The sequence below is a fragment of the Pseudorasbora parva genome, chromosome 6, assembly GCF_024679245.1.
Source record: "Pseudorasbora parva isolate DD20220531a chromosome 6, ASM2467924v1, whole genome shotgun sequence".
Taxonomy (NCBI): Eukaryota; Metazoa; Chordata; class Actinopteri; order Cypriniformes; family Gobionidae; genus Pseudorasbora; species Pseudorasbora parva.
In genome coordinates this window covers 3,634,983-3,649,982 of record NC_090177.1, presented here as the reverse complement: position 1 = coordinate 3,649,982, position 15,000 = coordinate 3,634,983, and the positions used below count along the sequence as shown (strand labels likewise).

General features: G+C 44.3%; 1 protein-coding gene across 3 annotated transcripts in view; it reads left to right on the top strand.

Moving 5' to 3' along the window:
* The window catches only part of calcrl2 (calcitonin receptor-like 2), an 80,082-nt gene that overhangs the window by 15,130 nt on the left and 49,952 nt on the right, over positions 1-15,000 (top strand). The window contains exon 1 of one of the 3 annotated variants that reach the window (XM_067445389.1): positions 12,355-12,480. The exons of 1 other annotated variant lie outside the window; for it this stretch is intronic. The gene's annotated coding sequence lies outside the window, so the exon portion shown is untranslated. Of the gene's footprint in view, positions 1-12,354; positions 12,481-15,000 lie in introns of those variants that run through there. One more of the 3 variants, XM_067445391.1, reaches the window with a different exon arrangement.

The following is a 15,000-nucleotide window of genomic DNA, read 5'->3' as shown; positions in this document are numbered from 1 at the left end:
TAAGCAGCTTGCTGAAATTGCTGACTCGCTGGAAGATAAAAAGAACTATATTACTAAAATCTTCAGTGAAATAAGGGAACATATCACACCCGCTGCTGATTTAAGGCGTAAAATTGATGCATGCGAAGCCGTGACCAATGACATTGTCAAAATTGTGCTGGAAAGGCTATCAACAGTAGATGGCGACTTTGATGCAGAACAGGAAAGAAGTCGTCTTCATGAACTTTTAGCTCATAGCTACGCTCACTCCATATATGGTTCCAGTGCTTCACAAGCAAGCGTGGGCAGCCGTTCTGTATCTTCTTGTACAGCAAGCAAACGAGCAGATGCTGCGGCAGAGCTGGCTGCGAAAGAGGCTGAATACAAGATGATGCAAACAGAAAGACGACAAAAGGAAAAAGTAAGAACAATGGAAGAGCAGCTCAGAAAAGAGCTAGAATCACAAAGATTTGAATTAGAACGGCTGCAGATAGAAAAGGATGTAGAGGTTGCTCGGGCCCGAGTAAAATCATACGATGAAGGAATAAAGCAAGAAACAAAGAGTCAGTCAATACAGAATGAACATGAAAGTCAGAGAAACGAAATCTCTTCTACGACACCTCAGCAACACGATGTTGTCCAGTTAGCACCTCTCAGCGAAGTGTATCACCTTGCTCAAGCAGTTCAGGACAGCATTGCCATCAACAGGTTACCCATTCCTGAGCCTACAGTGTTCAATGGAGACGCCATTCAGTTTGTGGACTGGAAAGCTTCATTTATGTCACTTATAGATAGAAAGGGTATCTCAGCAGCGGAAAAACTCTATTATTTGAAAAAGTATGTGAGTGGCTCAGCACACAAATATCTTGAAGGCACCTTTTATCGAAATGATGAAGAAGCGTACAAAGACGCTTGGAACAAGCTTAACCAAAGATACGGCCAGCCCTTCGTCATTCAGAGAGCATTCCGGGAAAAGCTGTCAAAGTGGCCGAGAATACTGTCCAAAGATGCAGAAAGTCTGAGGACATTTTCAGACTTCTTAAATGCCTGCCTGCAAGCCATACCTCATGTTAAAGGCTTGGAAATATTAAACGACTGTGAGGAGAACCAAAAGCTGGTACAGAAACTTCCTGACTGGGCAGCCTCCAGGTGGAACCGCCAGGTCACAACATCACTTATGGACAGCAAGGAATTTCCTAGCTTTCAAGAATTTGTAAAGTTCATGTCAACAGAAGCAGAAATAGTGTGTAATCCTATCACTTCTTTACATGCTCTTCATTCACATGAACCACCTCAGGAGAGAAGGATCTCAAAAGAAACCAAAAGAAACAAGGCAATTGTCTTCAAAACTCAAACAACCGTAAACAGTGATAAACCGACAGTTAACCGACAGTTAAAAGTGTCATGCATGTTGTGTCAAGATGCCAATCATCCACTTTGCAAGTGCCCAAGATTCATGGAGAAGTCTCTGAAAGACAGAAGGTCCTATGTCAAAGACAATAAACTCTGTTATGGGTGCATGAAACCAGGTCACTTTGCTAAGGAATGTCGCCGTCGCCACACATGTGATGTATGCAAATTGAGACATCCAACATGTCTTCATGATTACAACTATGATGGAAACAGAAAACTACCAACGGTAAGCTATGAACGTGCACATGAGAGTGAAGTAACGGATGCCATGTCACTTAATATCACAAGCGAAGGTCATTCAACCATTACATCTATGATTGTACCTGTTTGGGTGTCGTCTGTGAAAAATCCATCCAATGAACAGCTTGTCTATGCTTTGTTGGACACTCAGAGTGACACGACTTTCATTGATGAAGAAATTAGTAAGGTACTACAAATGGACACTCAACCAATAAAGCTCAAACTTACCACCATGATGGGAGACAATATGATTATTAAAAGTAAAAGAGTATCTGATCTTCGTGTGAGAGGGTACAATTCCTCAGTACATATCAATCTTCCTCCAGTATACACCAAGGAGTGTATTCCAGTCAATCGTGATCACATACCAACACAGGAAACGGCAAAGAACTGGAGTCATTTGAAGGTAATCACAGATGAAATGTCACCTCTTCTCAGCTGCGAAGTTGGCTTACTGATCGGCTACAACTGCCCCAGAGTGCTAGCTCCCAGGCAAGTCATATTAGGTAAAGAGGATGAACCATATGCTATTCTAACTGACTTAGGATGGAGTATCGTGGGCTGCTCCACACCAGGCTTCAAAGACTCAACAGCAGTCAGTCTTTGTCACAGAATAGTCACAAAGGAGATACCAGCTTTTACACCTGTGGATGTTATTCGGGTACTTGAGTCGGACTTTAAGGATATCACATCAGGTGACAAGACCATCTCTCAAGAGGATATCATGTTCCTAGACAAACTCAAAGAAGGCATAAAGAAAGATGTTCAAGGACATTATGAAATGCCTCTTCCGTTCAAACAACGGCCATACTTGCCTGACAACAGAGAGCTTGCCAAGGTCAGACTTCATCATTTGAACAAGAAGTTCTGTAAAAACGAGAAATACAAGACGGACTACATTACTTACATGAATGACATCATTGAGAGAGGTGATGTAGAAACAGTGAATGATGATGGAACTGATGGTGAAAAGTGGTACATACCTCACCATGGCATCTACCATCCAAAAAAGCCAGACAAACTACGGGTTGTTTTCGATTGTTCTGCGAAATTCAAAGGCACAAGTCTCAATGAACATTTGTTAACAGGACCAGACATGATAAACAATCTCACCGGAGTCCTTGTGAGGTTCAGAAGGCATCCAATAGCTATAATATGTGACATTGAAAAAATGTTCCACCAGTTTCATGTCCAAGAAAATGACCGTGATTACCTGCGCTTCTTATGGTGGAAAGACGGAGACACAAATTCAGCGCTTCAAGATTACCGAATGAAAGTGCATCTTTTCGGTGCAGTGTCTTCGCCTGGTTGCGCAAACTATGGACTACGATATCTAGCCAGTGAGCATAGCCAATCACACTCATTAGCTGCTCAGTTCATCGCAAGAGACTTTTACGTGGACGATGGAGTCGCAAGTGTAGAGACAGTGGAAATCGCCATTCAGCTGGCAAAAGAGACACGGGAGCTGTGTGCAAAAGGCGGTCTTCGACTTCACAAGTTTATATCAAATGACAACGCGGTTCTGCAAAGCATACCAGCATCAGAACGTGCTATAAACTTTGAAACAAAAGATCTTACCTTCAATGACATGCCAATTGAGAGAGCTCTGGGAATTCATTGGAACATACAGAGTGATAGCTTCAAATTCCATATTCCACTAAGTGGTCAACCCACAACACGTCGTGGCATATTGTCAACTGTTGCCTCCATATATGATCCTTTGGGCTTTGTAGCTCCCTATGTTCTCAATGGTAAGAGGATCCTTCAAGAGATGTGTCGACAGGGTACAGGCTGGGATGATCCACTTTCCCCTGCACTTAGCCCCCTGTGGGAGAGATGGCAGAATGACTTCATCAATCTGGAAAGGGTGAACATACCACGATGTTACGCACCTGCTGAATTTGGTAAGATCGTGAAAACAGAAATACATCATTTCTCTGATGCAAGCACCTGTGGTTATGGTCAGTGTTCTTACCTGAGAATGATGAATGAGAAGGATGATATTCATTGTACTTTCCTCATTGGCAAAGCCCGGGTCACTCCTGTAAAGATTACTACGATACCGAGATTAGAATTGACAGCAGCTGTGGTATCAGTCCAAATGAGCAATTTGCTCAGAGAAGAGCTTGACCTCACCAATGCCAATGAATTTTTTTGGACTGACTCAAAGGTGGTCTTGGGTTACATAAATAATGATGCCCGCCGCTTTCATACATTTGTAGCCAATAGAGTCCAAAAAATACACCAAAGCACAGCACCCAAGCAATGGCTGTACGTCCCAACGGATGAGAACCCAGCAGACAATGCTTCAAGAGGAAGAACAATAAATGAGTTGCTCTCATCCAACTGGTTCTCGGGTCCCTCATTTCTGTGGAAGAAAGAAATGGCGATTTCAAATGTTGTACCAGAACTTCCAGTAGGAGATCCAGAAGTAAGGAAAGTGCAGACATTTCAAACAGAAACCACTGAAAGTAAAGATCTCGTAGACCATTTGTCTAAGTTCTCATCTTGGTCTAATGCTGTCAAAGCCATTGCACGCCTTCTGAGACGGATTAGGAAAGATAAAACTAATTCCCCGGCTTCTGTAAGTGAACAAGAGGATGCAAAATGCTTGATTCTAAAAGGAGTGCAAAAGCAAGGATATCAGAAAGAAATGGAGGTCCTGAGTCAAGGAAAACAACTGCCAGGTTATAATAAACTTCATCACCTGGATGCCTTCATAGATACGGATGGTATGATCAAGGTGGGAGGAAGATTAAGCCACTCATCATGCATTCACTCCTTCAAACATCCAATGATCCTTCCTAAAGATCACCATGTGACAAAGTTGATAATTGCACACAGTCATGAAAGTGTAAAGCATCAAGGAAAGGGTTTCACAATCAATGACATCAGATCTTGTGGCTATTGGATACCTGGAATCAACAGAGCGGTCACATCTTACATTCGCACCTGCGTAACGTGTAGAAGGCTGAGAAAATCTGTTGAAGGCCAGCGGATGAGTGATCTCCCCACAGAACGCGTAGAGCCTTCCCCACCGTTTGTGTATTGCGGTATGGATTGCTTTGGTCCTTTCATGACTAAAGAAGGAAGAAAACAGCACAAAAGGTATGGCCTGCTTCTAACTTGCTTTTGTTCAAGAGCCATTCACATAGAAATGTTAGAAGATATGTCAACAGATGCGTTCATCAACAGTCTGCGATGCTTTATTGCTATTCGAGGTACAGTACGACAGATCAGATGCGATCAAGGTACCAATTTTGTGGGCGCAAAGAACGAACTGAACTCCGCATTACAGCAGCTTGATCCTGAAAGGCTCACCGCGTTTCTTGCTGATAAGCAGTGTGATTTTGTTATGAATGCCCCTCATTCCAGTCATGCAGGTGGTGTATGGGAGCGCCAAATCAAAACTGTAAGGAGTGTTCTTAATGCTACAGTCTCCCTCTCATCAGGCAGGCTCAATGATGCTTCACTGCGCACTTTGTTTTATGAAGCCATGGCAATAGTCAACAGTCGCCCCCTTTCAGTGGACAACCTGAACGATCCCAAGAGCTTAGAACCACTCACACCGAATCATCTGATCACCATGAAAGCCACTACAGCCCTACCACCACCTGGAAAGTTCATAAGAGAAGACGTCTATGGGAAAAAGAGATGGAGACGGGTACAGTATCTTACTGAACAGTTTTGGAGTAGATGGAAAAAAGAGTATCTACACAACATAGCTACTAGACAATGCTGGCATGCTCCAAAAAGGAACTTTCAAATTGGTGATGTGGTCATGGATACGGATGAGACCCTTCCAAGAAATGAGTGGAGACTAGGACGGATCATAGACACTGTTACCAGCCAAGATGGACTTGTAAGGAAAGTCACAATAGCACTTGGTGACAAAAAGCTAAACAAGAAAGGAGGACGAGTAAACAAGGTCTCTAAGGTAGAGAGACCAGCTCAGAAGTTGGTCTTATTATTAGAAGCTGAGTAAACAAATCTTTAAAAGGACTTTACATACACAAGAGTTAGTATTTAAATGAAAATTATGCATGTTTGAAAAACATTGATAATTTAGTGGGAGTGTAACAGACTACATTGTGATGTATTTTATAATTTGTTTTGTGTACATTTTTGTATGTTTAAATAGGCTTAAGGTCTGCCTTTTATGCCTTAATAAGTAAGGACTTTTATTATGACGGGTGGAGCAGTCTACGGTGCGCCACAGAAAAGAGAGTGAGAGCACGGGATTCATCGGTTCATCATTCAGTGGGTTTAAGTAGATTTAAAGTTTACAGTTTGTTTAGCACCCCCCCGAAAAGGCATAAGGTGTGTATGTGCTTGTTTATTGTCATCTGTAATTAGTATTTTGCTGTATTATGTTAATGCGCACTTCTTTGCTTTTTGTTCAGCTCTTACGGTGATTTTTTGGAGATAAACGGTTTCAATAAACTCCATGAAACATCAGTAAAGTCTGGCCATCATTCGGACGGGGTCCGTTACATACAGTGTAGGCCGGTGTTATATATTTTGTTCAGTTGAGTACTTACAATATCCCAAATGTTTCCAACTATTTGTAAATTATGAGAAAATTGCTATTTTAACTGAGGACCGGGACGTGTCAGCCTAGCGTTTGAGGGAGTCGCCTGTGAATCGCGTCATATCTGTGTTAACCTCGGTTTTATTCTGCAGAAGCACTTTACTCTTAGCAGTGTGAACATGTCACAGCAGCGCAGAGTGAATGCACAGAGTAACGTCATAACATCATTTTAAACACACTTTAATGTGTCTAATATGATAAACAGAGCTGCTTTACCTTATAATCATGACTGGAAGAGCGGATCAGTGCGCGCGCCTGGCGACTGTGTCCCATCCCATCATAATAAAAGTCCCGGTGTTCGCGAGCCGTATGTTTGTATAACAATCGCTCCAGCGGCCGTGCTCAGCTCCTCAACACTCGGTCCTGCTCTGCTTTACACTACAGTAACGTTAATAACCCATCGCTCCAGCGGCAGTGCTCAGCTCCTCAACACTCGGTCCTGCTCTGCTTCACTACAGTAACGTTAATAACCAATCGCTCCAGCGACCGTGCTCAGCTCCTCAACACTTGGTCCTGTTCTGCTTCTCTACAGTAACGTTAATAACCAATCGCTCCAGCGGCCGTGCTCAGCTCCTCAACACTCGGTCCTGCTCTGCTTCTCTACAGTAACGTTAATAACCAATCGCTCCAGCGGCCGTTCTCAGCTCCTCAACACTCGGTCCTGCTCTGCTTCTCTACAGTAACGTTAATAACCAATCGCTCCAGCGGCCGTGCTCAGCTCCTCAACACTCGGTCCTGCTCTGCTTCACTACAGTAACGTTAATAACTAATCGCTCCAGCGTCCGTGCTCAGCTCCTCAACACTCTGTCCTGCTCTGCTTCACTACAGTAACGTTAATAACTAATCGCTCCAGCGGCCGTGCTCAGCTCCTCAACACTCGGCCCTGCTCTGCTTCTCTACAGTAACGTTAATAACCAATCGCTCCAGTGGCCGTGCTCAGCTCCTCAACACTCGGTCCTGCTCTGCTTCACTACAGTAACGTTAATAACCAATCGCTCCAGCGGCCGTGCTCAGCTCCTCAACACTCGCTCCTGCTCTGCTTCACTACAGTAACGTTAATAACCAATCGCTCCAGTGGCCGTGCTCAGCTCCTCAACACTCGGTCCTGCTCTGCTTCACTACAGTAACGTTAATAACCAATCGCTCCAGCGGCCGTGCTCAGCTCCACAACACTCGGTCCTGCTCTGCTTCACTACAGTAACGTTAATAACCAATCGCTCCAGCGGCCGTGCTCAGCTCCACAACACTCGGTCCTGCTCTGCTTCACTACAGTAACGTTAATAACCAATCGCTCCAGCGGCCGTGCTCAGCTCCTCAACACTCGGTCCTGCTCTGCTTCACTACAGTAACGTTAATAACCAATTGCTCCAGCGGCCGTGCTCAGCTCCACAATACTCGGTCCTGCTCTGCTTCACTACAGTAACGTTAATAACCAATCACTCCAGCGGCCGTGCTCAGCTCCTCAACACTCGGTCCTGCTCTGCTTCACTACAGTAACGTTAATAACCAATCGCTCCAACGGCCGTGCTCAGCTCCACAATACTCGGTCCTGCTCTGCTTCACTACAGTAACGTTAATAACCAATCGCTCCAGCGGCCGTGCTCAGCTCCACAACACTCGGTCCTGCTCTGCTTCACTACAGTAACGTTAATAACCAATCGCTCCAGCGGCCGTGCTCAGCTCCTCAACACTCGGACCTGCTCTGCTTCACTACAGTAACGTTAATAACCAATCGCTCCAGTGGCCGTGCTCAGCTCCACAACACTCGGACCTGCTCTGCTTCACTACAGTAACGTTAATAACCAATCGCTCCAACGGCCGTGCTCAGCTCCACAATACTCGGTCCTGCTCTGCTTCACTACAGTAACGTTAATAACCAATCGCTCCAGCGGCCGTGCTCAGCTCCTCAACACTCGGACCTGCTCTGCTTCACTACAGTAACGTTAGTAACCAATCGCTCCAGCGGCCGTGCTCAGCTCCTCAACACTCGGTCCTGCTCTGCTTCACTACAGTAACGTTAATAACCAATCGCTCCAGCGGCCGTGCTCAGCTCCACAACACTCGGACCTGCTCTGCTTCACTACAGTAACGTTAATAACCAATCGCTCCAGCGGCAGTTCTCAGCTCCTCAACACTCGGTCCTGCTCTGCTTCACTACAGTAACGTTAATAACCAATCGCTCCAGCGGCCGTGCTTAGCTCCTCAACACTCGGACCTGCTCTGCTTCACTACAGTAACGTTAATAACCAATCGCTCCAGTGGCCGTGCTCAGCTCCACAATACTCGTTCCTGCTCTGCTTCACTACAGTAACGTTAATAACCAATCGCTCCAGCGGCCGTGCTCAGCTCCACAACACTCGGTCCTGCTCTGCTTCACTACAGTAACGTTAATAACCAATCGCTCCAGCGGCCGTGCTCAGCTCCTCAACACTCGGTCCTGCTCTGCTTCACTACAGTAACGTTAATAACCAATCGCTCCAGCGGCCGTGCTCAGCTCCTCAACACTCGGTCCTGCTCTGCTTCACTACAGTAACGTTAATAACCAATCGCTCCAGCGGCAGTGCTCAGCTCCTCAACACTCGGACCTGCTCTGCTTCACTACAGTAACGTTAATAACCAATCGCTCCAGCGGCCGTGCTCAGCTCCTCAACACTCGGTCCTGCTCTGCTTCACTACAGTAACGTTAATAACCAATCGCTCCAGCGGCCGTGCTCAGCTCCACAACACTCGGACCTGCTCTGCTTCACTACAGTAACGTTAGTAACCAATCGCTCCAGCGGCCGTGCTCAGCTCCACAACACTCGGACCTGCTCTGCTTCACTACAGTAACGTTAATAACCAATCGCTCCAGCGGCCGTGCTCAGCTCCTCAACACTCGGTCCTGCTCTGCTTCACTACAGTAACGTTAATAACCAATCGCTCCAGCGGCCGTGCTCAGCTCCTCAACACTCGGTCCTGCTCTGCTTCACTACAGTAACGTTAATAACCAATCGCTCCAGCGGCCGTGCTCAGCTCCACAACACTCGGTCCTGCTCTGCTTCACTACAGTAACGTTAATAACCAATCGCTCCAGCGGCCTTGCTCAGCTCCTCAACACTCGGTCCTGCTCTGCTTCACTACAGTAACGTTAATAACCAATCGCTCCAGCGGCCGTGCTCAGCTCCTCAACACTCGGTCCTGCTCTGCTTCACTACAGTAACGTTAATAACCAATCGCTCCAGCGGCCGTGCTCAGCTCCTCAACACTCGGTCCTGCTCTGCTTCATTACAGTAACGTTAATAACCGCTTCCTTCAACATGATTTCTGTCCGAGTCCTATTTTCCACCGGCTATGAGGTGAAGACCACATGTCCCAAGATACTGCGCTCAAACTTTGCGTCATCAAACTACGCCTTTGTTTAGAATAGGCGCCCTCTAGTGGACAGAAACCTGCATAGTGCACCTTTAAGGCAACCAGGTAACTTATTTTTAAAATAATTTTTTACAGTGTATGAGACACTTGTTCACACTGCAGTAAGAGATTGTTATTAGACATGGTAAAACATGATACTCGTATAACCTCTCCTGTTCAAACTGCCCTCCTGTGTATGCTGCCTGTTAAAATAGGGTGTCAAAATTGTACCTTTAGGGGTACAACAGCTTGTCACTGGGGCAGTACCCTTAAAAGGACATATTTGTACCTTTTTTACTATTAAAATGTGCATATTAGTACCTTTGAGTACAAATGCGTAGCTTTAGGTACTACTATGAACCTTTTTGTGTTAAAAATGGTACAAAGATGTCCTTTTAAGGGTACTGCCCCAGTGACAAGCTGTTGTTCCCCTAAAGGTACAATTTTGACACCCTATTTTTCTGTGTGTAGTGTTGCCAAGTCTGCGGTTTTCCCACAGAATTGGGCTACTTTAACACTGTTTTTCATGTCCGTGGGTTAAAGTGACCCTAATTATGTGATATTTAGCCCCAGAAATGCATATTTTTGCAGGGAACCCTGCCAAAAAACATATATTTTACCCCCCTTTATGCACTTTTTACTAGGGAATCCCCTCCAAAATGCCATTGGGCTTGTTTTGGGCTAGTTTTGAATTACAATTGGGCAGGTTTTGTTGTGAAAACCTGGCAACCCTGCCTAAGCCTGTACCTGTTTATGAGTCTGCCCTGCCTTCTCCATTATCTCTGCTGTGTCTCGACCCTGTACTGTTTGACTCTGACTAAAATAAACCTGCAGATGGATTCTCACACCGATAACACACAGTCCTTGTCCTGGTTAAAATTGCTTATTTCTTCTAAAATAGCTTGAAAAGTTTGGGATAATGTAAGTACACAAGTCAACAAAATATTTAACATTGTTTTACTGGTTTTTAGATATTTTAATCCAAACATCTTACATATTTTACCTTTAAACGCTCAAGACAGACGTCACTACATGAACCTCATGGCGATTGGCTGCCGCAAGATTTTTTCGCTTGATATTTGCATTAACAAAAACTCCCCAACCTTTTTGTCTCTCTCTGCAGCTCTCACTTTCTGTTCTCAGACTTTTAGTTCTCAGTTTCCCCTCAGTGTTTGTCTGTCATTGTCCCTGTATTGTGGTGTGTCTGGATGGTCCTGTGGTGTTTAAATTAAAAGTTTCCTGTTCCAAATTTCTCCTTTGCTTTCGTGAGTTTGACCTACACACCAGATTTGTAAGACCAGAACACCCTGATAATGCCCTAGCAACCATCCAGAACACCCTGACAATGCCCTAGCAACCATCCAGAACACCCTGACAATGCCCTAGCAACCATCCAGAACACCCTGACAATGCCCTAGCAACCATCCAGAACACCCAGTATAATGTTCTAGCAACCATCCAGAACACCCTGACAATGCCCTAGCAACCATCCAGAACACCCTGATAATGCCCTAGCAACCATCCAGAACACCCTGATAATGCCCTAGCAACCATCCAGAACACCTTGGCAACTGCCCAACCTTGTTGACGGTCTCTGCAGTTCTTAACACTTTCTCCAGTCCGCTCTCAATCCCACAATGCACCATGCGAGTGTGACTCTCAACCACCTAGAACACCCCTGGAAACTGCCCTAACAACCATCCAGAAGACCATGGCAATGCCCTAGCAACTACCCAGAACACCCTGTTAACACTCTAGCAATCAGCCTAAAAACCTTGGAAATGCCATAAAGCTACCAGAACACCCTGACAATGCCCTACCAACCATCCAGAACACCCTGGCAACACCATATAGCTACCAGAACACCCTGATCATGCCCTAGCAACCAACCAGAACACCCTGGAAACAACCTAGAACTGCCCAACCTTGTTGACGGTCTCTGCAGCTCTCAACACTTTCTCTGGTCCGCTCTCAATCCCGCAATGCAACAATGCACCATGTGAGTGTGACTCTCGACCACCCAGAACACCCTAGAAAACTGCCCTAGCAACCACCCAGAAGACCATGGCAACGCCCTAGCAACCACCCAGAATAGCTTGGAAATGCTCTTATAGCCAGTCAAAACACCCTGACAGACAGCACCCAACAACCACCTAGACTACCCTGACAATGCCCTATAACAACCACCAAGAATACTCAAGCAACCACATTGCCAACTACCCAAAATATTCTAGCAAACATCCAGAACACCCTGGCAACGCCCTAGCAACCACCCACATGAAAAATACTATTATAGTATAGCCCATTATAGTAAAATTACAGTAAAATTACTCTAGTAAATACTATTGTGTTTTTGAACCATACTATTGTAAAGATACTACAGTATATTGTAGTATATTATAATATTTACTACACTTTGTTAATTTATTGTAGTATATTTACTACAGTATGGTTAAAAAACACTATAGTATTTACTATAATACACTACAGTATTTTTTCATATGGGCATCCACAACATCTTGACAACGCAAGAATGAAAACTATTTAAAGCTCCAGGATCATTTCTGTTTTATTGTGATTTTTAGTGTTCGAGATTCATGAAAGTCTGTGTTTCGACAGCAGGTGGCGGTGTTGCTCTCAACATCTCTCATATACTCCCACAATCAGCCAAAATCAGTTGAACTGACATAAATTAAATAACTGATATTAATAATGTAGTCAATTAAATTATTTACTGCTCTGTACCAGTGTATATGTGCCGCCTGTAAGCGCCTCAGAGACCCGCAGATCATCAGGCGCTCATGAGCCAAACACACACACACACACACACACACGAACATCCGACGAGCCTCTCACACACGAGAACGGTAGGAAAACTCCTCTTCTTTCATTGCTTTATTACTTATTATGGTATTTATTGATGTATTTTGGAGTCTTTAAGTGTTGTGTTGTAAGCGTTGTAACTTTGTAATCAGTTATTGTGTTTGTCTGATCTCATTGCTCGTGATTTGTAATGTTAACTTAACGTGATCATGGTAATCATTCAGTATTATGTTACCAACACTGTTTTTGTGAAATAATTTATTTTTGTGAGATAATATTAATTTTCAGACCAGAAATATGTTGTGACCAATATAAAACTGGAGTCTATAAAACAGTTATGCGACTCAAAATCGTGTATGGCCGTGACGTGCTGCTGTTATTGGATTGCAATTCCGTGTTCTTTGTGTTCTCTTTCTCTGTGTGTGTGTGTGTGTGTGTGTGTGTGTGTGTTGATGGGTCTAGTGAACCTCTCACCCATGTGCACTCTCAAGGGCACTAAAGAGGTGTCACAGGTGTCCTGCACTATGGGACATGTTGCCCTGCCATGCAGCTGTTTGGTGTATTAATAGGGTCTGTGTTTTGCTCGTGTGTTTTACACCGTGGCTTTCACAACTCCGTGTGTGTGTGTGCCCTTGTTTATATTACATTGTGGGAACCAAATGTCCCCATAAGGATAGTAAAACCCAAGATCACCTACATTGTGGGGACCAGCCAGCTGTCCCCACTTTTTAAAAGGCTTATAATTTATAAGTTATAAATCATACAGGATGAGTTTTTTTTGAAAGTAAAATGCAGAATGTTTCCTGTGATGGGTAGGTTTAGGTGCTGTGTGTGTGTGTGTGTGTGTGTGTGTGTGTGTGTGTGTGTGTGTGTGTGTGTGTGTGTGTGTGTGTGTGTGTGTGCGTGTGTGTGTGTGTGTGTGTGTGATGGGTAGATTTAGGGGCAGGGGCAGTGTAGGGTAGAAAATACGTTTTGTACTGTGTAAAAACCATTACGTCTATGGAGAGTCCCCACAAAGATTGTGAACCAGATGTGTGTGTGTGTGTGTGTGTGTGTGTGTGTGTGTGTGTGTGTGTGTGTGTGTGTGTGTATGTGTGTGTGTGTGTGTGTGTGTGTGTGTGTGTGTGTGTGTGTGTTTAGTTTGTAGCTTTAATAAAACCAATTAGATTTAAAAATGCTAAGGTTTTTTTTCTTTTTGTATAGGATATAGCATCACATTTTATCTTGACATTGTGGCCCTAATCAAAAATCTACTGCGCAGAAAGCATTTTAAGACATGTTTCTGATTAGGCTGCCTTTTTTTGGGCCACATTTGAAGATAATATTACACATTCCGTCACACAGCAGGGTAATGCACCGCAACAAGCTCGCTGGAAAAAAGAAATGTGAAATATACATTTAAATTCTGGTAATTAATTGTGAAAATGCTTAATAAAACGTTAATTAATGCATGAATAGAATTCAGAATCTAGGGTTTGGAAAGGAACCTGCGTCCGATTTAGATTTGCGCTGTATTCTGAGTATTCCAGATGTTTTTCCCCTCGGCTGCTGATCTCCATATAGGGAGGTTTCACAATCGGAACAGGTCGAGGTCTCTCGTTTGGCTCAACAGATCAACGTCCTGAAGACAAATGCCATACTGGAGAATCAGGAGGGATAGAAAAACCTTATAATTCCCTAACAAGCAACCAAAAAAAAACAAAAAACATGCCCAATGCCCTTGTAACCACTCAAAATACCCTGACTATGCCGTAGCAACAATTTAGAACACCCCGGAAACTCCCTAGCAACCATTTAGAACAACCTGGAAACTTCCTAGCAACTGCCCAGAACACCTTGGCAATGCACTAGTAACCACCTAGAACACCCTGGTAATGCCCTAGCAACCAAGCAGAACACCCTGTAAAAACACTTTAGCAATGCCCTAGCAACACCCTAGCAACCACACAGAACACTCTGGCAATGTTCTATCAACCATCCAGAACACTTTGCCAATGCAAAACATGCTGACAGCCCTCTAAAGCCGAGTTCACACTGCCCGATTTTAACCCCCGATTTTGACTCGCTGATAGGTTTCGCGAAATCGCCGACAAATGCCGAGATCATCGGCGAATCTGTGCTTGTGCACGAAAGTGACAATGACGTAGAGTGAATGATCAAAGACGCGATCAGAGAGAATCACCGTGAGATATTTGGCAGCTAAATATCTGGAGCTGTCGGCGACTCAAACTCCTGCTGTGTGAAATGAGTTCTGACTGAAAATGACATCGGCGATGACCGACAGCCAATGAGAGAGTGAGATACAGAGCAGCGGGAGGTTCAGGGAGGAGTTACAGACAGAATATCAGTTTATTAATAGATATATTTACAATTCTATCAAACAGAAACAAAGCCCAAACATTTGCACATCCAGCCGCAGCAGATTACAAAATTATTTATTTACTTCAAACTCTCTTTGCAGAAGAACACAATCCTGGCTCCCTCTGTGTCTCCAACAATTTCCTCCGCAATATACTTTTTCTTTTTCTCCACAAATCAGCGCACAGACAATTTGGAGCAAACTT